This window comes from Oncorhynchus gorbuscha, linkage group LG11 (assembly GCF_021184085.1).
Source record: "Oncorhynchus gorbuscha isolate QuinsamMale2020 ecotype Even-year linkage group LG11, OgorEven_v1.0, whole genome shotgun sequence".
Taxonomy (NCBI): domain Eukaryota; kingdom Metazoa; phylum Chordata; class Actinopteri; order Salmoniformes; family Salmonidae; genus Oncorhynchus; species Oncorhynchus gorbuscha.
The window spans coordinates 30110463-30130965 of NC_060183.1; the positions used below are offsets into that span (position 1 = coordinate 30110463).

A 20503-nucleotide genomic window follows, 5' to 3' on the forward strand; every position below is an offset into this window, starting at 1 on the left:
AATACTACATTTCCCACAATGCAACGGTGACGCACCGAGCAGTAGGCTGCTTCATTTCAATATTTATTGGCACAGCAGTTGTCAGCATCACAGTAAAATGAACTTTCAGATACCCATCAAAAATGGCAAAACGGAAGGTGGACACTGAGAACCGGGGGTTTCAAACAAGGTGGGAGTCGGAGTATTTGTTCACGGAGGTAGCTGGAAAACCTGTGTGTCTTCTGTGTGGAGAAAGTGTGGCGGTACTGAAAGAGTATAATCTGAGACGACATTATGAAACGAAACACGCGGACAAAAACAAGAATATGGACATGGAACAAAGGCTACAAAAGGCAGAGGAATTAAAACGAGGCCTCAAATCTCGACAGGCTCTGTTCAAAAAAGCCAAATCACAAGGCCAGGCTGCTGTCAAGGCCAGTTTTATTTTGGCAGAAGAGATCGCTAAATCAGCCCGGCCATTTACGGAGGGGATTTCATCAAAAACTGCATGATTAAAGTTTGTGACGAAGTTTGCCCAGAAAAAAGGCAACTCTTTTTAAATGTGAGTCTGAGCAGAAACACCATTGCCGAGAGAGTAGACCAGTTGTCCATCAATCTAAAAGAGCAGCTTGTGAAAAAGGGAAAAGATTTCATTGCATATTCCTTGGCTGTGGATGAGAGCACCGACATTTCTGACATTGCCCAGTTGTCAATTTTCATCCGCGGAGTGGACTCCAGCCTAAGCATGACAGAGGAGTTTTTGGCTTTACGTCCTATGCATGGCACAACTACGGGGCATGATTTGTATGAAGAGGTGTCAAGATGTGTAAATGAGATGGAGCTGCCTTGGGAAAAACTTGTGGGTTTGACAACCGACGGAGCACCTGCGATGTGTGGACACAGGAGCGGACTGGTGAGAAGATACGGGAAAAGATGCAAGAGGAAAACGCGACAGGTGAGCTGACAGCTTATCATTGTATCATACACCAGGAAGCGTTGTGCGGTAAAGCCTTGAAAATGGAGCATGTAATGAGCATCACCACGCGCACAGTTAACTTTATCAGAGCCAAAGGTTTGAATCACCGCCAGTTCAAGGCATTTCTGACGGAGTTAGAAACGGAGCATGGTGATTTGCCTTATCACACAGAGGTGCGATGGCTAAGCCAGGGAAAGGTGCTTCAAAGATGTTTCGAGCTTCGTGAGGAGATTTGTCTGTTCTTGGACAGCAAAGGGAAAGACACAACACAACTCCGAGACGAAATGTTTCTGTGTGAAATGGCTTTTCTGTGTGACATTACGAGTCATCTGAATGCAATGAACTTGCAGCTGCAGGGTCGGGATCGTGTCATCTCTGATATGTACAGTACAGTGAAGGCATTTAAAACCAAACTGACTCTGTGGGAGACGCAGATGCGGAAAGAAAATTTGAGCCACTTTCCCAGCTGCCAGACCATGAAAGAGAAGCTCTCTACCAGTGCGTTCCCGAGCGCACAGTTGGCTGATAAAATAGGTATGCTTGCCGCTGACTTTCGACGCCGATTTGCTGACTTTGAAGCACAAAAAAGCAGGTTGGAACTGCTCGGTAACCCATTTGCTGTTGACGTGGAAAGCTCACCACCAAACCTCCAAATGGAGTTGATTGACCTCCAATGCAATGATGCACTGAGGGCAAAATATGCGGCAGTGGGTGCTGCGGAGTTCGCCCGTTTCCTCCCGACACAATGCCCCAGCTGCGCATCCAGGCTGCTCAAACGTTGTCTATGTTTGGCAGCACATACCTGTGTGAACAACTGTTTTCTTTGATGAACTTGAACAAAACATCACACAGAAGTCGACTTACTGCTGAACACCTCCACTCAATTCTGAGGATTTCCTCAGCTCAGAGCCTTACCCCGAACATTGATGAACTTGTGGAAAAGATGGGACACCACCAAGTATCACCCTCAACCTCAAACAAGTGAACATTACTGTGCAATCACATATTTAGAGTTTTTACTCAGTTCAAGTTTAAAACTTAAAGTTTAATATTTGTTTTCACTGCATGTTACTTCTCCTTAAACAAAGTGTTGTTTTTGATTAATAGATTTTTGCACTTTATTTTATTGTATTTCAATCCAATTATATTTTTAAAATATTTCAGTTGAGTGGATGATAGAAAATTGCTATTATTGTTTTTTTCTTTGAAGTAAATTTAGCCCACTTTTGCTAAAATAGAAAATATAGGCTACTGATGGTGCCTTGAATACCGGTTTCTTTCATTTAATGTTCATGTTATGGGGATTTTTATATAAAGGAAATTTGTCTTTTGTGTCTGTTGAAAATTAAAGATTACTGACAGAGCCATAAGAAAATATTGCTTTATTTATCTGATCATATTGGAATATATTTGTTAGGTTTTCAGTAGGTTCAATTAGGTTCACTAGACTATATGCGTCATTTAAAAATGTTTCAATGAACATTCGAACAGTCCGGCCCTCGGCTTGTAGCTAAATTTTTTATTTGGCCCTCCGTCCATTTGACTTTGACACCCCTGGTGTAGAGCATACTTTTCTCCAGCATGCCAGTGGTCATCGAAGGTGAGCATTTGCCTACTGAAGTCGGTTACGACACAGAACTGCAGTCAGGTCAAGACCCCGGTGAGGACAAAGAGCATGCAGATGAGCTTCCCTGAGAGGGTATCTGACAGTTTGTGCAGAAATTCTTCGGTTGTGCAAACCTGCAGTTTCATTGGCTGTCTGGTCTCCCACGACACCACAGGTGAAAAAGCCAGATAGTGGTCTTAGGCTGGCGTGGTTACACGTGGTCTGCGGGTGTGAGGCCAGTTGGGCATACTGCCAAATTCTATAAAACAACATTTGAAGTGACCTATGGTAGAGAAATGAACATTAAAATGATCTAGAAACAGCTCTGGTGGACATTCCTGCAGGCACCATGTCAATTGCACTCTCCCTCAACACTGGAGACATCTGTGGCATTGTCCCCAGAACCAAGCTTCTCAATCCTGAGCGTCTTAGAGGAAACACTGGTCTATCGCCAATGCATCAGTTATTAAAGACTGCACTAAGTCACAGACAAAACCTTAAAACAATCATTGGGAAATAGTTTTGGTATCTCAGATTGTTCTGGATATTTTCCACATATAAACTTAATAGGGAGGTAGGATATGTTTTTTAAAATATTTAACACAAACCATTTTTTGTTAGACCCTTTTTAAACCTATAAATGCCTCCTACATTAAACGTACATGATACAGACATCTTGGTGTCATTATACTTCTAATAGTGTGCTCTAAAATATGTTTAGATTATTGAATACATTAAAGTAAAATGTATTTCGTAGTCAAAATATTAATATGAATCTCAAAAGAACCTTTTGAATTAAATTTGTTTAAATATATCATTTTAAAACATACTCTACAAGTACATTTACATTACATTTAAGTCATTTAGCAGACGCTCTTATCCAGAGCGACTTACAAATTGGTGCATTCACCTTATGACATCCAGTGGAACAGTCACTTTACAATAGTGCATCTAAACCTTCCAAGGTGGTTAATGTGATACTTTTGAAGTTAAGATCAGTTTTATGAGCACCACCAACACAGTGAATGGGAGAATGTGTTTGAAGGAAACGTCCTCTGCTGGTGATTTGCTGAACGTGATTGATTAATGACCTATAATGTCGATTTCTATAATGGGTCAAATCTTCAAAAGTAGCAGAGCACCCACTCTGGAAATTTGACATGTTTGAAGTAGAGGTCGACCGATTGTGATTTTTCAATGCTGATACCGATTATTGGAGGACCAAATATGACAAATATGACAACTACAACAATACTGAAAAAAAAGAAAGCTTATTTTAACTTAATACATATATAAAATCAATTTAGTCTCAAATAAATAATGAAACATGTTCAATTTGGTTGAAATAATGAGAAAACAGTGTTGGAGAAGTAAAAGTGTAATATGTGCCATGTAAAAAAGCTAACGTTTAAGTTCCTTGCTCAGAACATGAGAAAGCTGGTGGTTCCTGAGTCTTCAATATTCCCAGTTAAGAAGTTTTAGGTTGTAGTTATTATAGGACCATTTCTCTCTATACCATTTGCATTTCATATACCTTTGACTATTGTATGTTCTTATAGGCACTATAGTATTGCCAGCCTAATCTCGGGAGTTGATAGGCTTGAAGTCATAAACAGTGCTGTGCCTCAAGCGTTGCTAAGAGCTACTGTTTGAATGAATGCTTACGAGCCTGCTGCTGCCTTCCACCGCTCAGTCAGACTGCTGTAACAAATCATATACTTAATTATAATCAAATAAACGCAGAAATACGAGACTTTAGGTCATTAATACGGTCAAATCCGGAAACGATCATTTCGAAAACAAAATGTTTATTCTTTATTTTAACGTAAGGGTGGAAACCCTAAGTCTAAATATTACTGTTACTTTGCACAACCTTCAATGTTATGTCATAATTATGTAAAATTCTGGCAAATGAATTACGGTCTTTGTTAGGAAGAAATGGTCTTCACAGTTTGCAACGAGCCAGGCGACCCTAACTGCTGCATATACACTGACTGCTTGCACTGAACGCAAAAAGTGACACAATTTCCCTAGTTAATATTGCCTGCTAACATGAATTTCTTTTAAATAAATATATAATAAAACATTTTTTGTAATGTTTAAGAAGGCATTGGTGTTTATGATTAGGTACATTACTGCAACGATTCTGCTTTGTTTGCGAATGGGCTTTTGTTAAATCATTACCGGTTTGGCGAAGTAGGCTGTGATTCGATGATAAATTAACAGGCACCGCATTGATTATATGCAACACAGAACAAGCTAGTTAACCATGTGTAGTTCACTAGTGATTGTGAAGATTGATTGTTTTTATAAGATAAGTTTAATGCTAGCTAGCAACTTACCTTGGCTCATTGCAGCCACAAGGTCCTTTTGATGCTGCACACGCGTAACAGGTGGTCAGCCTGCCACGCAGTCTCCTCGTGGATTGCAATGTAATCGGCCATAATCGGCGTACAAAGGCCGATTACTGAGTGTTATGAAAACTTGAAAATTGTCCCTAATTAAAATCGGCCATGCCTCTAGTTTGAAGAGTATATTACTCCAAACAATATCTCTAAAAATAAGCTAAATCAAAAAGTATACTTGAGATATTCATTATGTTGAATAAATGAATGTGAACCTTTTTTTTCCAGTATCTAGACATACTTCCTATTTTAGAGCACACTATAAGGATTATAATGACACCAAAATGTAGTTTGTATCATGTGCTGTTATCAGATCATAGGGTGTTACAAGAGGCAGGTTTAATAGGGGCATAAAATGGTCACTTTCCACGTGTGGAATTGTCCAATTGGTACAGGGACCAGAAATCAATAGCATAGTCCACATTGGACCTCTATAGGAGACATTTTATAGTCTACCCTTTATCCTAGGACTCATCCTTTCCTAAAAACTAAATCTCAGAAAACATTTGAACTGTTCATTTTTTTTAAACTGCGATCAACTGGACTCTCTTTCATCCCTGACTTCGCGCAATTGTACTTCCTCACACAATCCCATCACTATTACCAAGCAAAGGAGGTTATGGGGAGGTGGAAGGGAGATTCATTCATACAGTGCATTCGGAAAGTATTCAGACCCCTTGACTTTTCCCACATTTTGTTACGTTACGGCCTTATTCTAAAATGTATTATATCGCCCCCCCCCCCCCTTCAATCTACACACAATACCTCATAATGACAAAGCAAAAACAGATTTAGACATTTTTGCAAAATTGGAAAACCTGTAAATATACATTTACATAAGTATTCAGACCCAATATGCAGTACTTTGTCGTTCTGCCCCTGAACAGGCAGTTAACCCACTGTTCCCAGGCCGTCATTGAAAATAAGAATGTGTTCTTAACTGACTTGCCTGGTTAAATAAAGGTAAAATTTAAATATATATTTTTTAAAGCGCCTTTGGCAGCGATTACAGCCTCGTGACTTCTTGGGTATGACGATAAAATCTTGCCACATCTGTATTTGGGGAGTTTCTCCCATTCTTCTCTGCAGATCCTCTCAAACTCTGCAAGGTTGGACGAGGAGCGTCGCTGCACAGCTATTTTCAGGTCTCTCCAGAGATGTTTGGTGGGGTTCAAGTCTGGGCTCTGGCTGGTCCACTCAAGGACATTCAGACTGCTGCGTCTCCCAGTCCCTGAAAAACATCCCACATCATGACGCTGCTGCCACTACGTTTCACCGTAGGGATGGTGCCAGGTTTCCTTCAGACGTGACGCTTGGCATTCAAGCCAAAGAGTTCACTCTTGGTTTCATCAGACCAGAGATTTTTTTTTATCATGGTCTGAGATAGAGGTCAACGATTATGATTTTTCAACGCTGATACCGATTATTGGAGGACCAAAAAAGCTGATACCGATTAATCTGCCAATTTTTATTTATTTCTAATAATGACAATTAAAACAATACTAATAAACACTTATTTTAACTTAATATAATTCATCAATAAAATCAATTTAGCCTCAAATAAATAATGAAACATGTTCAATTTGGTTGAAATAATGAGAAAACAGTGTTGGAGAAGTAAAAGTGCAATATGTGCCATGTAAAAAAGCTAACGTTTAAGTTCCTTGCTCAGAACATGATAAAGCTGGTGGTTCCTGAGTCTTCAATATTCCCAGTTAGAAGTTTCAGGTTGTAGTTATTATAGGACCATTTCTCTCTATACCATTTGCATTTCATATACCTTTGACTATTGTATGTTCTTATAGGCACTATAGTATTGCCAGCCTAATCTCGGGAGTTGATAGGCTTGAAGTCATAAACAGTGCTGTGCCTCAAGCGTTGCTAAGAGCTACTGTTTGAATGAATGCTTACGAGCCTGCTGCTGCCTTCCACCGCTCAGTCAGACTGCTGTAACAAATCATATACTTAATTATAATCAAATAAACGCAGAAATACGAGACTTTAGGTCATTAATACGGTCAAATCCGGAAACGATCATTTCGAAAACAAAATGTTTATTCTTTATTTTAACGTAAGGGTGGAAACCCTAAGTCTAAATATTACTGTTACTTTGCACAACCTTCAATGTTATGTCATAATTATGTAAAATTCTGGCAAATGAATTACGGTCTTTGTTAGGAAGAAATGGTCTTCACAGTTTGCAACGAGCCAGGCGACCCTAACTGCTGCATATACACTGACTGCTTGCACTGAACGCAAAAAGTGACACAATTTCCCTAGTTAATATTGCCTGCTAACATGAATTTCTTTTAAATAAATATATAATAAAACATTTTTTGTAATGCAAAAACAAAGTGTTGGAGAAGAAAGTAAAAGTGCAATATGTGCTATGTAAGAAAGCTAATGTTTCAGTTCCTTGCCCAGAACATGAGAACATATGAAAGCTGGTGGTTCCTTTTAACATGAGTCTTCAATATTCCCAGGTAAGAAGTTTTAGGTTGTAGTTATTATAGGACTATTTCTGCCTATACCATTTGTATTTCATTAACCTTTGACTATTGGATGTTCTTATAGGCACTTTAGTATTGCCAGTGTAACAGTATTGCTTCCGTCCCTCTCCTCGCTCCTCCCTGGGCTCGAACCAGAAACACAACGACAACAGCCACCATCGAAGCAGCGTTACCCATGCAGAGCAAGGGGAACAACTACTAGAAGGCTCAGAGCAAGTGACGTTTGAAACGCTATTAGCGCGCACTAACTAGCTAGCCATTTCACTTCGGTTACACCAGCCTCATCTCGGGAGTAGATAGGCTTGAAGTCATAAACAGCGCAATGCTTGACACAACAAAGAGCTGCTGGCAAAACGCACGAAAGTGCTGTTTGAATTACGCGCCTGCTTCTGTCTACAACCGCTCAGTCAGATACTTAGATACTTGTATGCTCAGTCAGATTATATGCAAAGCAGGACACGCTAGATAATATCTAGTAATATCATTAACCATGTGTAGTTAACTAGTGATTATGATTGATTGTTTTTTCTAAGATAAGTTTAAATGCTAGCTAGCAACTTACCCTGGCTTACTGCATTCGCGTAACAGGCAGTCTCATTGTGGAGTGCAACGAGAGAGGCAGGTCGTTATTGCGCTGAACTAGTTAACTGTAATGTTGCAAGATTGGATCCCCCGAGCTGACAAGGTGAAAATCTGTCATTCTACCCCTGGACAAGGCAGTTAACCCACAGTTCCTAGGCCGTCATTGAAAATAAGAACATGTTCTTAACTGACTTGCCTAGTTAAATAAAAGGTATTAAAATATATATATATATTTTTAAACAGCAAATCGGCGCCCAAAAATACCGATTTCCGATTGTTATAAAAACTTGAAATCGGCCCTAATCGGTCAACCTCTAGTCTGAGAGTCCTTTAGGTGCCCTTTGTCAAATTCCAAGTGGGCTGTCATGTGCCTTTCACTGAGGAGTGGCTTCCGTCTGGCCACTCTACCATAAAGGCTGGATTGGTGGAGTGCTGTTGAGATGGTGGTTCTCACCATCTCCACAGAGGCGGTCACTCTGCGCCGGTGGTCACTCTGCGCCGGTGGTCACTCTGCGCCGGCGCCGGCATAACTTCCGGCGCTGACAGAGATGGCCGCCTCGCTTCGCTTTCCTAGGAAACTATGCAGTTTTTTTTTTTTTTGTACGTGTTATTTCTTACATTAGTACCCCAGGTCATCTTAGGTTTCATTACATACAGTCGAGAAGAACTACTGAATATAAGGTAAACATCATCATCAACATCATCTGATGTGTGGACCTCCAACCATTCCAATTTTAGTAAATATATCAGCCAAAACATGACACCCACCCTGTATTGAAGAGCATGTATCTCAACCGATTGCAGGCACAACCCAAAACCCTCAGACGTTGTAAAATAGGGTCCAAGCTACAACATATGCGAATATGAAGAAAAACTAGTTTGTGTGTAATATAATTTATGTTTAAGGTAATGTATGTTTTAAAATATTACCAATCAATCATTCAAGACATGGATGTCTCATGGTATAGTGGGGTATGCACAATACACTGAGTGTACAAAACATTAGGAACAGCTTCCTAATATTGCGTTGCACCCCCTTTTGCCCAGAGAACCGCCTCAATTCAATGGGGCATGGACTCTACAAGGTGTCAAGTGTTCCACAGGGATGATGGCCCATGCTGACTCCAAATGTTTCGCACAGTTGTTTCAAGTTGGCTGGATGTTCTTTGGGTGGTGGGCCATTCTTGATAAACACAAGAAACTGTTTAGCATGAAAAACCCAGCAGTGTTGCATGTTCCAGTGCACCTGGCATCTACTACCATACCCAGTTCAAAGGCATGTACACCTTTTGTCTTGCCCATTCACCCTCTGAATGGCACACATACACAATCAAGGCTTGAACATCCTTCTTTAACCCATCTCATCCCCCCTTCATATACACTGATTGCTTTCAGCTCTCACCTGGTCAATCTGTCGTGGAAAGAGTAGGTGTCCCAAATGTTTTGTATACTCAGTGTGGCCACCATCATTATCTCTCTATCTAAATGTTTTGGCATTTGGAGCTACCGGCTTAATGTGTCCCTTCATTTTTGGGACTGTGGGCAGTTTATGTCATATTGAGCTGTATAAACTGTCTGGTCTAGGAAGTTAGAGAAGAACATTTGTCATTGGGGAATATGGGTCCAAAAGATCAGTTAATTTCTAAATGTCATTATCAAGATGGAATGTTTCATGTCAATCTACTGCACTAACTAAGCCGCTACTATTGTTCTTGTGAGGTGCAATGCAGTACCTAACTGCACAATGGATGCAGGCTGGTACTACCTAATAGGTAGCTAGCTAAGTGCTAACCGTAATTTGGGTTGATTGATTAGCCAGACAGCCCCCGACTTGTGTTGTGGACGAACATCTGCCATAAACTTTTCCTACAGTTGTCATTTCATGTTGGCTAATGCACATGCCATTCTGCCTGTTTGAAATTGGCAAGTTGAAGATGGTGATTTTAACACAATACAGACAGTATAGCTGAGAAGGGAACGTATTCAGGAAATGTAGCTAACGGTAGGTACATGGCCATCTAACGAACGACCTGACGTTAGGCTCATAGCTAGCTAACAATACTTGAACGCCAAACCAAAGCTTTGGATGGATGGGTGGGTGGCTAGCTAGCTAACGTTACGGATGACTAACACAAACTTGAATAGCAAGTTAGCTAATTGTGCTAGCCATATGTCGATACGTCAACAGTTAAAAATAAAGTACATTGCTGGCGAACTACAACATGGCGAAATTAGTTTTCATGCATTTGAAACTCATGAGATGTTAACATGTATAACTTGGCTAACAAATAGCTACGGTACATTTAATTAGCCCATTTTAGCCAGTTGCGGTACATTTAATTAGCCCACAGTTTGCTAGCCAGTAAGTTGGTGCCAGCTAACTAGCGGCGGTAGCTAACGTTAACTTCAAATTCCCATACTAACGTAGCTACTGATTGCAACTCATTGTTTATTTTAGGAAATGGCAACATTGTTTTTAATTTCATAACGACAAAGATATGAATTCATATTTCCATTAAATCTTTGTAACAATCTGTCTTGTTAGCTACATTTTCGGTAAACTCACCTTTTAACTGGCTGTATTTGCGCAGATCTTATGTTATTAACGTTAGCTGCTGCAACATCGACAAGATTCCATCATTGGATTTCAGCCAAAGCTATTTGCATGCACAGCGCTATCTACTGTTTTGGAGTGGAAGTCCGAGGACTTTGCAACCAGGCCCTAATGTCCATGTTTAGGACCAAAAAAACAGTACAAGTTTACAGTGTTGATTGATTGAAACACCAAGTTGCACTATGAATTTGCTGAAAATGAATCAACATTTCAGGTTTTGGTATACACTAACATTTGGGGGTCGGTGCTTATACTTAATTGGACCAATTTATCTTAATTCAATCTGCAGATTTGGTGGGCTATTCCTTCACTTTAATTACAATGCCCCAAGATTAAAGCACTAAGAGAGGCTGATATGGGTGTATTTAATTTGCACATGGATTAGAATTAATAGCAGCATCTCCCCTCTGTGGACACTCAATTACTCAAATGTTAATGTTCAAGGTTAGCAACCAACTAAGCCTCAGGAGACTGAAAAGATTTGGCACGGGCCATATGATCCTCAAAATGTTATACAGCTGCACCATCAAGAGCATCTTGACTGGCCGCATCACTGCTTGGTGCAGACGGTCCAGTACATCACTATGGCCAAGCTCCCTTCCATCCAGGACCTCTATAATAGGCAGTGTCAAAGGAAGGCCCCAAAAATAGCCAATTACTTCAGGCACCCAAGCTGTAGACTGTTCACTCTCCTACCGTCCAGAAAGTGGTACCAGAGCATCGGCTCTCGGACCAACAGGCTCCGAGACAGCTTCTACTCCCAAGCCATACGACTGCTAAATAGTTATTTAAATATGAACACATACACACATACTTTCATACTCATCATATGCTGCTACTCTGTTATTTATTTTACTTTTATTATTATCTATCCTGATGTCTAGTCACTTTACTCTGCAAATCAAATTGTACTTGATTTAAGCTGCATCTATGCTGATGGACTCCTGAGTGACACAGCGGTCTAAGGCACTGCATCTCAGTGCAAGAGGTGGCACTACAGTACCGGATGTATCACATCCGGCTGTGATTGGGAGTCCCATAGGGCGGCGCACAATTGGCCCAGCGTTGTCAGCGTTCGGCCAGTGTAGGCTGTCATTGTAAATAAGAATATGTTCTTAACTCACTTGCCTAGTTAAATAAAGATTCAAAAAAATTATTTTAAAAATATAATAATAATTTCATTGTGGCCATTAGAATTCAAGCCCTGCACAATCTTGTGAAAATTACAAATCAAATCAAATTTTATTGGTCACATACACATGGTTAGCAGATGTTATTGCGAGTGTAGTGAAATGTTTATGCCTCTAGATCCGACAGTGCAGCAGTATCTAACAGGTAATATCAAACAATTTCACAACAAAACTTAATACACACAATCTAGTAAAGGAATGGGATGATAATATATACACTACCATTCAAAAGTTTGGGGTCACTTAGAAATGTCCTTGTTTTTGAAAGATAATAACTTTTTTCCCATTAAAATAACATCAAATTGATCAGAAATACAGTGTAGACATTGTTAATGTTGTAAATGACTATTGTAGCTGGAAATGGCTGATATTCTATGGAATATCTACATAGGCATACAGAGTCCCATCACTCTTGTGTTCCAATGGCACGCTGTGTTAGCTAATCCAAGTTTATAATTTTAAAAGGCTAATTGATCATAAGAAAACCCTTTTGCAATTATGTTAGCAAAGCTGAAAACTGTTGTGCTGATTAAAGAATTAATAAAACTGTCCTTCTTCGTACTAGTTTAGTACCTGGAGCATCAGCATTTGTGGATTCCATTACAAGCTAAAAATGTCCAGAAACAAAGACCTTTCTTTTGCAACTCGTACGTCTATTCTTGTTCTGAGATTGGAAGTCTATTTCATGCGAGAAATTGCCAAGAAACTGAAGATCTCAGACAACGCTGTGTACAACTCCCTTCACAGAACAGTGCAAACTGTCTCTAACCAGAATAGAAAGAGGAGTGGTAGACCCCGGTGCACAACTGAGCATGAGGACAAGTACATTAGTGTCTAGTTTGAGAAACAGGTGCTTCACAAGTTCTCAACTGGAAGCTTAATTAAATAGTACTCACAAAACACCAGCCTCAACGTTAACAGTGAAGTAGCGACTCCGGAATGTTCTTCTAGGCAGAGTTCCTCTCTCCAGTGTCTGTGTTCTTTTAACCATCTTAATCTTTTATTTTTATTTGCCAGTCTGAGATCTGGCTTTTTCTTTGCAACTCTGCCTAGAAGGCCAGCATCCCAGAGTCGCCTTTTCACTGTTGACGTTGATGTTGATGTTTTGCAGGATTGCTACAGGGATATCAAATCAAATCAAATCAAATGTATTTATATAGCCCTTCGTACATCAGCTGATATCTCAAAGTGCTGTACAGAAACCCAGCCTAAAATCCCAAACAGCAAGCAATGCAGATGTAGAAGCACGGTGGCTAGGAAAAACCTAGGAAGAAACCTAGAGAGGAACCAGGCTATGTGGGGTGGCCAGTCCTCTTCTGGCTGTGCAGGGTGGAGATTATAACAGAACATGGCCAAGATGTTCAAATGTTCATAAATGACCAGCATGGTCGAATAATAATAAGGCAGAACAGGTGAAACTGGAGCAGCAGCATGGCCAGGTGGACTTGGGACAGCAAGGAGTCATCATGTCAGGTAGTCCTGGAGCATGGTCCTAGGGCTCATGTCCTCCGAGAGAGAGAAAGAAAGAGAGAAGGAGAGAATTAGAGAATGCACACTTAGATTCACACAGGATAGGACAGGAGAAGTACTCCAGACATAACAAACTTACCCTAGCCCCCCGACACAAACTACTGCAGCATAAATACTGGAGGCTGAGACAGGAGGGGTCAGGAGACACTGTGGCCCCATCCGAGGACACCCCCGGACAGGGCCAAACAGGAAGGATAAATCCCACCCACTTTGCCAAAGCACAGCCCCCACACCACTAGAGGGATATGTTCAACCACCAACTTACCATTCTGAGACAAGGCTGAGTATAGCCCACAAAGATCTCCGCCATGGCACAACCAAGGGGGGCCGCCAACCCAGACAGGATGACCACATCAGTGAATCAACCCACTCAGGTGACGCACCCCTTCCAGGGACGGCATGAGAGAGCCCCAGTAAGCCAGTGACTCAGCCCCTGTAATAGGGTTAGAGGCAGAGAATCCCAGTGGAAAGAGGGGAACCGGCCAGGCAGAGACAGCAAGGGCAGTTCGTTGCTCCAGAGCCTTTCCGTTCACCTTCCCACTCCTGGGCCAGACTACACTCAATCATATGACCCACTGAAGAGATTAGTCTTCAGTAAAGACTTAAAGGTTGAGACCGAGTTTGCGTCTCTGACATGGGTAGGCAGACCGTTCCATAAAAATGGAGCTCTATAGGAGAAAGTCCTGCCTCCAGCTGTTTGCTTAGAAATTTTTGGGACAATCAGGAGGCCTGCGTCTTGTGACCGTAGCGTACGTGTAGGTATGTACGCCAGGACCAAATCAGAGAGAAAGGTAGGAGCAAGCCCATGTAATGTTTTTTAGGTTAGCAGTAAAACCTTGAAATCAGCCCTTGCTTTGACAGGAAGCCAGTGTAGGGAGGCTAGCACTGGAATAATATGATCAAGTTTTTTGGTTCTAGTCAGGATTCTAGCAGCCGTATTTAGCACAAACTGAAGTTTATTTTGTGCTTTATCCGGGTAGCCGGAAAGTAGAGCATTGCAGTAGTCTAACCTAGAAGTGACAAAAGCATGGATTCATTTTTCTGCATCATTTTTGGACAGAAAGTTTCTGATTTTTGCAATGTTACGAAGATGGAAAAAAGCTGTCCTTGAAATGGTCTTGATATGTTCTTCAAAATAGAGATCAGGGTCCAGAGTAACGCCAAGGTCCTTCACAGTTTTATTTGAGACGACTGTACAACCATTAAGATTAATTGTCAGATTCAACAGAAGATCTCTTTGTTTCTTGGGACCTAGAACAAGCATCTCTGTTTTGTCCGAATTTAAAAGTAGAACGTTTGCAACCATCCACTTCCTTATGTCCGAAATACATGCTTCTAGCAAGGGCAATTATGGGGCTTCACCATGTTTCATTGAAATGTACAGCTGTGTGTCATCCGCATAGCAGTGAAAGTTAACATTATGTTTTCGAATAACATCCCCAAGAGGTAAAATATATAGTGAAAACAATAGTGGTCCTAAAACGGAACCTTGAGGAACACCGGAATTTACAGTTGATTTGTCAGAGGACAAACCATTCACAGAGACAAACTGATATCTTTCCGACAGATAAGATCTAAACCAGGCCAGGACTTGTCCGTGTAGACCAATTTGGGTTTCCAATCTCTCCAAAAGAATGTGGTGATCGATGGTATCAAAAGCAGCACTAAGGTCTAGGAGCACGAGGACAGATGCAGAGCATCGGTCCGATGCCATTAAAATGTCATTTACCACCTTCACAAGTGCAGTCTCAGTGCTATGATGGGGTCTAAAACCAGACTGAAGCATTTTGTATACATTGTTTGTCTTCAGGAAGGTAGTGAGTTGCTGCGCAACAGCCTTTTCTAAGAAATTTGAGAGGAATGGAAGATTCGATATGGGCCGATAGTTTTTTATGTTTTCTGGGTCACGGTTTGGCTTTTTCAAGAGAGGCTTTATTACTGCCACGTTTAGTGAGTTTGGTACACATCCGGTGGATAGAGAGCCATATAGTAATTTAGTTCAGTTACCTTCATTATCTTGGGAACAGGAACAATGGTGGCCATCTTGAAGCATGTGGGGACAGCAGACTGGAATAGGAATTGATTGAATATGTCCATAAACACACCAGCCAGCTGATCTGCGCATGCTCTGAGGACGTGGCTTGGGATGCCGTCTGGGCCAGCAGCCTTGTAAGGGTTAACACGTATAAATGTTTTACTCACGTCGGTCATGGAGAAGGAGAGCCCACAGTTTTTGGTAGCGGGCCGTGTTGGTGGCACTGTATTGTCCTCAAAGTGTGCAAAGAAGTTGTTTAACTTGTCTGGGAGCAACGCGTTGATGTCCGCAACTGGGCTGGTTTCTTTTTGTAATCCGTGATTGTCTGTAGACCCTGCCACATACATCTCATATTTGAGCAGTTGAATTGCGACTCCACTTTGTCTCTACACTGACACTTTGCTTGTTTGATTGCCTTACGGAGGGAATAACTACACTGTTTCCAGTCGCCTTGCCATGATTAAATGCGGTGGTAAGTGCTTTCAGTTTTGCGTGAATTCTGCCATCAATCCACAGTCTCTGGTTAGGGAAGGTTTTAATAGTCACAGTGGGTACAACATCTCCTGTACACTTCCTTATAAACTCGCTCACCGAGTCAGCGTATATGTCAATGTTATTGTCTGAGGCTACCCGGAACATATCCCAGTCCATGTGATCGAAGCAATCTTGAAGTGTGGAATCCGATTGGTCAGACCAGCGTTGGATAGACCTAAGCACGGGTGCTTCCTGTTTTCATTTCTGCCTATAGGAGCGGAGCAACAAGATGGAGTCATGGTCAGATTTGTGGAAAGGAGGGCTGGGTAGGGCCTTGTAAGCATTGCAGAAGTTAGAGTAGCAGTGGTCAAGTGTGTTACTCACTTGTGTACTGCAATCAATATGCTGATAGAATTTAGCTAGCCTTGTTCTCAGATTAGCTTTGATAAAATCCCCAGCTTCAATAAATGTAGGATATATGGTTTCCATTTTGCATAAAGTCCAGTGAAGTTCCTTGTAGGCCGTATTGGTATCCTCTTGCGGGGGGATATAGACGGCTGTGACGATAACCGAGGAGAGTTCTCTTTGGAGATAATACGGTCTGCATTTTATTGAGGAATTCTAGGTCAGGTGAACAAAAGGACTTGAGTTCTTGTATGTTGTTACAATTACACCACAAGTCGTTAATTTGTAAGTCGCTCTGGATAAGAGCGTCTGCTAAATGACTTAAATGTAAAATGTAAATGTTAATCATGAAACATACAACCCCGCCCTTCTTCTTACCAGAGAGATGTTTGTTCCTGTCGGCGCAATGCACTGACAATCCCATTGGCTGTATGGACTCCGACAGCATGTCCCCAGCTAGCCATGTCTCCTTGAAATAGAGTATGTTATAATCCCACATATCTCTTTGGAAAGCAACTCTTGCCCAAATTTCTACGACTTTGTTAACTAGGGACTGGACATTAGCGAGTCATATACTTGGAAGCGGTGGGTGGTGTGTGCGCATCCAAAGCCTCACTAGAAGACCGCTCCGGGATCCTCTTCTCCGATGGTGTTGTTTTGGGTTGGCCTCTGGAATCAGTTCAAACGCCCTGGTAGGTGCAGACAAAGGATCCGCTTTGGGAAAGTCATATTCTTGGTAGTAGTGCTGGTTGTGCTGGTAAGTTGACGTCTCTCTGATATCCAATAGTTCTTCCCGGCTGTATGTACTAACACTTAAGGTTTTCTGGGCTAACAATGTAAGAAATACTACAGAAAAAAAACAAAATACTTCACAGTTTCCTAAGGGCTTGATGCAAAGCTGCCATCTCTATCGGCGCCATCTTGAAGAAGACCTTTGTTTGTTTGGTGATTTTACCCTAGTTTCACACTGTAGGTCATTTGAAATTAAGCGTAACCAGCTTCAAACACATATTGCATGATGTGAACAGCATATTCAGTCAGAAAATCATGATAGTTATTAAGATTAGTCATAGACTGAAATACATGACATGCCCTTTGTAGACAGACTGCAAGAGGGGACAGGGAAATGGCGTTATCAACTTGATTTAGTAAGAAAATGCATAACATAAATGCAAAAATTGAGAGGTTGGCCACCAAGGAACTAGGGTTTAGAAGCAGGTTTGAACTGCTCCTACAGTCTTGCTTCGGTACTGCAGTTCTGACACCCGGACAAAAAATACCATTTCTATAGGCCACAGAGATGTCAGAATAGAAAATATCTAATAAGACACTTTAGTCATCATCTTTGCGCACAAAACATCCATTGAATGTTTCTAAATAATCGTTTCTGAGGTTGATTTTTTTTCCCCATTACTCACAGACAAAGATATTAATATTATATATTCATCCAATGTCTGCCATGTTTTTGGATGACGTTGTCGCTGCTTGCGGTACTCACTGAGTGCTAGTGCGCATGTGATGTTGGTCTGGATGCAGCCCATTCCAGTCATTACTATGAGCCCATCCTCCCCAAATAAGGTGCCACCGGCCAACTATGGTGAGAATATTACCTTGAAAACAACGGTGGGACATCTTGCATTCTCCAGTTCTTTATACCTCAGTGATTGCCACAGATGAAGGGGGAAACCATGATGGGTCACATGGTGTCGAAACCTGAAGCTTCAGATTCTGCTAACAGCAGTGTTGGCCTATACGCCTACAGGGGGATACTGTTGAGGATGGATGGTTTATTGGCCAGTAATGTGGAGTGAATGCAACGTTGATCATCTGTATTTTCAAGTATTATGCTGGCAGCATAACGTTATGGGTATGCTTGTCACTGGTAGGGACTGGGGAGATTGTCAGGATCAAAATAAATATGAAAGGAGCAAAGCCCACGTGAAAAGTAAAAGGTGTTTAGGTTCAAGTTGGTTCCCAGCGTAACCCTAAACACATTACAGATAGACTGCTTAGAGAGACACAGCTGCATGTGAGTTCTCACATTTTTTAACATGTTTTTTTACAATAAGATAGTTTTGGAGTTAGATAAACTTGAATTTTTCGGCAGGGACATATACAGGATGCTACCCTCCACAACATAACCTTCACTTCAGATCAAAACACCTTTTTCCAAGCTATACAGATGCCCCCCACCCACCCATTGCTATTTGCCTCGTGACTATAGACTTACTTGTTTTTTTCCCACACTCGGGACTCTTGACTCTTTACTGGTTACACAAGCTTTTGGCAACCCATTCTATTCTAACCACCTTTCGCCAGCTTTGTATTCATGTTACCCGATGAAATTGCTATACAATATGATCTTGTTGCCATCTGATGCATTTTCAAATGTCATAAATCAACACTGCAGAGCTCTTCATGTCCTCTGCAATGCCTTGATTGTAATACTGTTGTTGATTTCTGGAAATGCCCATCTACTGTTGCTAGCTCCAATTCCGACTTGTGCTCTGATATCTGCTTCACTGATTTCTGCTCTCGTAAAAACCTGGGTTTTCTGCACGTTAACACTAGAAGCTTATTACCTAAAATGGATCAATTGAAAGTGTGGATTCACAGCTCCAATCCAGATGTGTTAGTCATTACTGAGACGTGGTTAAGGAAAAGTGTTTTGAATACTGATGTTAACCTTTCTGGTTATAACCTTTTTCGGCAAGACAGATCTTCCAAAGGTGAAGGAGTGGCAGTCTTTACCAAGGATCACCTTCAGTGCTCGGTTGTCTCCACCAAGTCTGTCCCCAAACAATTGGATTTGCTGGTTTTAAGCATTAAACTTTCAAATAGCTCTTTGTTGACTGGCGCTGGGTGTTATAGTCCTCCATCACCACCGGCCTGTACCCTACATGCCCTAAGCTCTCTCCTGGCCCTTTACACTAAGTCTGAATTTGCCCTGCTAGGTGATCGATAACTGGGACATGCTTAAACCACCTGACCAAGTCCTAAAGCAATGGGACTGCCTACATCTTTCTCAGATTATAACCAATCCCACTCTCTTCTCAATTTACATAAACAAGATATCTCAGGCAGTAGGAAGTTCTCTTATCCATTTATATGCAGATGATAGTCTTATACTCAGCTGGCACCTCCCCGGATTTTGTCTTAAACACTCTTCAACAAAGCTTGTAGAAGCTTTCTCTGCCCTTAGCCTTGTTCTGAACACCTCCAAAACAAAGGTCATGTGGTTTGGTAAGAAAAATGTCCCTTAGAGCTTGAGGTCGTCACATCTGACAAGTATGGCTGGACGGTACACAGTCCTTCTCTCAGCACATATCAAAGCTTTAGGCTAAAGTTAAATCTATCGTAATCGCTTCTCTTTCACCACAGCTGCCAAACTAACCCTGATTCAGATGACCATCCTACCCATGCTAGATTACAGAGATTTATAGATCGACAGGTAAGGGTGCTCCTGAGCGACTAGATGAGATGTTCTTTACCATTCTGCCATCAGATTTGCCACCAAATCAAATCAAAGTTTATTTGTCACGTGCGCCGAATACAACAGTGATACAGTGATATGCTTATTTACAAACCCTAACAAACAGTGCAATTTTTAAGTGAAAAATAGGTATTAGGTAAACAATAGATAAGTAAAGGGAAAAAAGGGGAAAAAAAGAAGGAAAATGACAGTGAAAATAACAGTGGTACCGTACAGGTGATACCGTACAGAGTCAATGTGCGGGGGCACTGGTTAGTCACGCTAATTGAGCTAATATGTACATTTTGGTATAGTTAAAGTGACTATGCGTAGATGATAAACAGACAGTAGTAGCAGCGTAAAAGAGGAGGTTGGTAGGTGGGGGGTGGCGGGACACAATGCAAATAGTCCAGGAAGCTATTGAGAAGCCTTTTGGTCCTACACTTGGCGCTCCGGTTCTGCTTGCCATGTGATAGCATGGATAACTGTCTATGACTGGGGTGGCTGGGGTCTTTGACAATTTTTAGGGCCTTCCTGTGATACCGCCTGGTGTAGAGGTCCTGGATGGTAGGCAGCTTAGCCCCAGTTATGTACTGGGCCATAATCACTACCCTCTGTAGTGCCTTGCGGTCAGAGGCCGAGCAGTTGCCATACAAGGCAAAGATGCAACCAGTCAGGATGCTCTCGACATTGCAGCTGTAGAAACTTTTGAGGATCTGAGAACC

At 41.5% G+C, this 20503-nt stretch overlaps 1 protein-coding gene across 1 annotated transcript in view; it reads right to left on the bottom strand.

Annotated features, from left to right (window-relative positions):
- The window catches only part of LOC124048478 (speckle-type POZ protein-like), a 30250-nt gene extending 19488 nt beyond the window's left edge, over positions 1-10762 (bottom strand). The window contains 1 exon segment of the mRNA XM_046369313.1: positions 10625-10762. The gene's annotated coding sequence lies outside the window, so the exon portion shown is untranslated.
- Positions 10763-20503: the final 9741 nt, after the last annotated feature.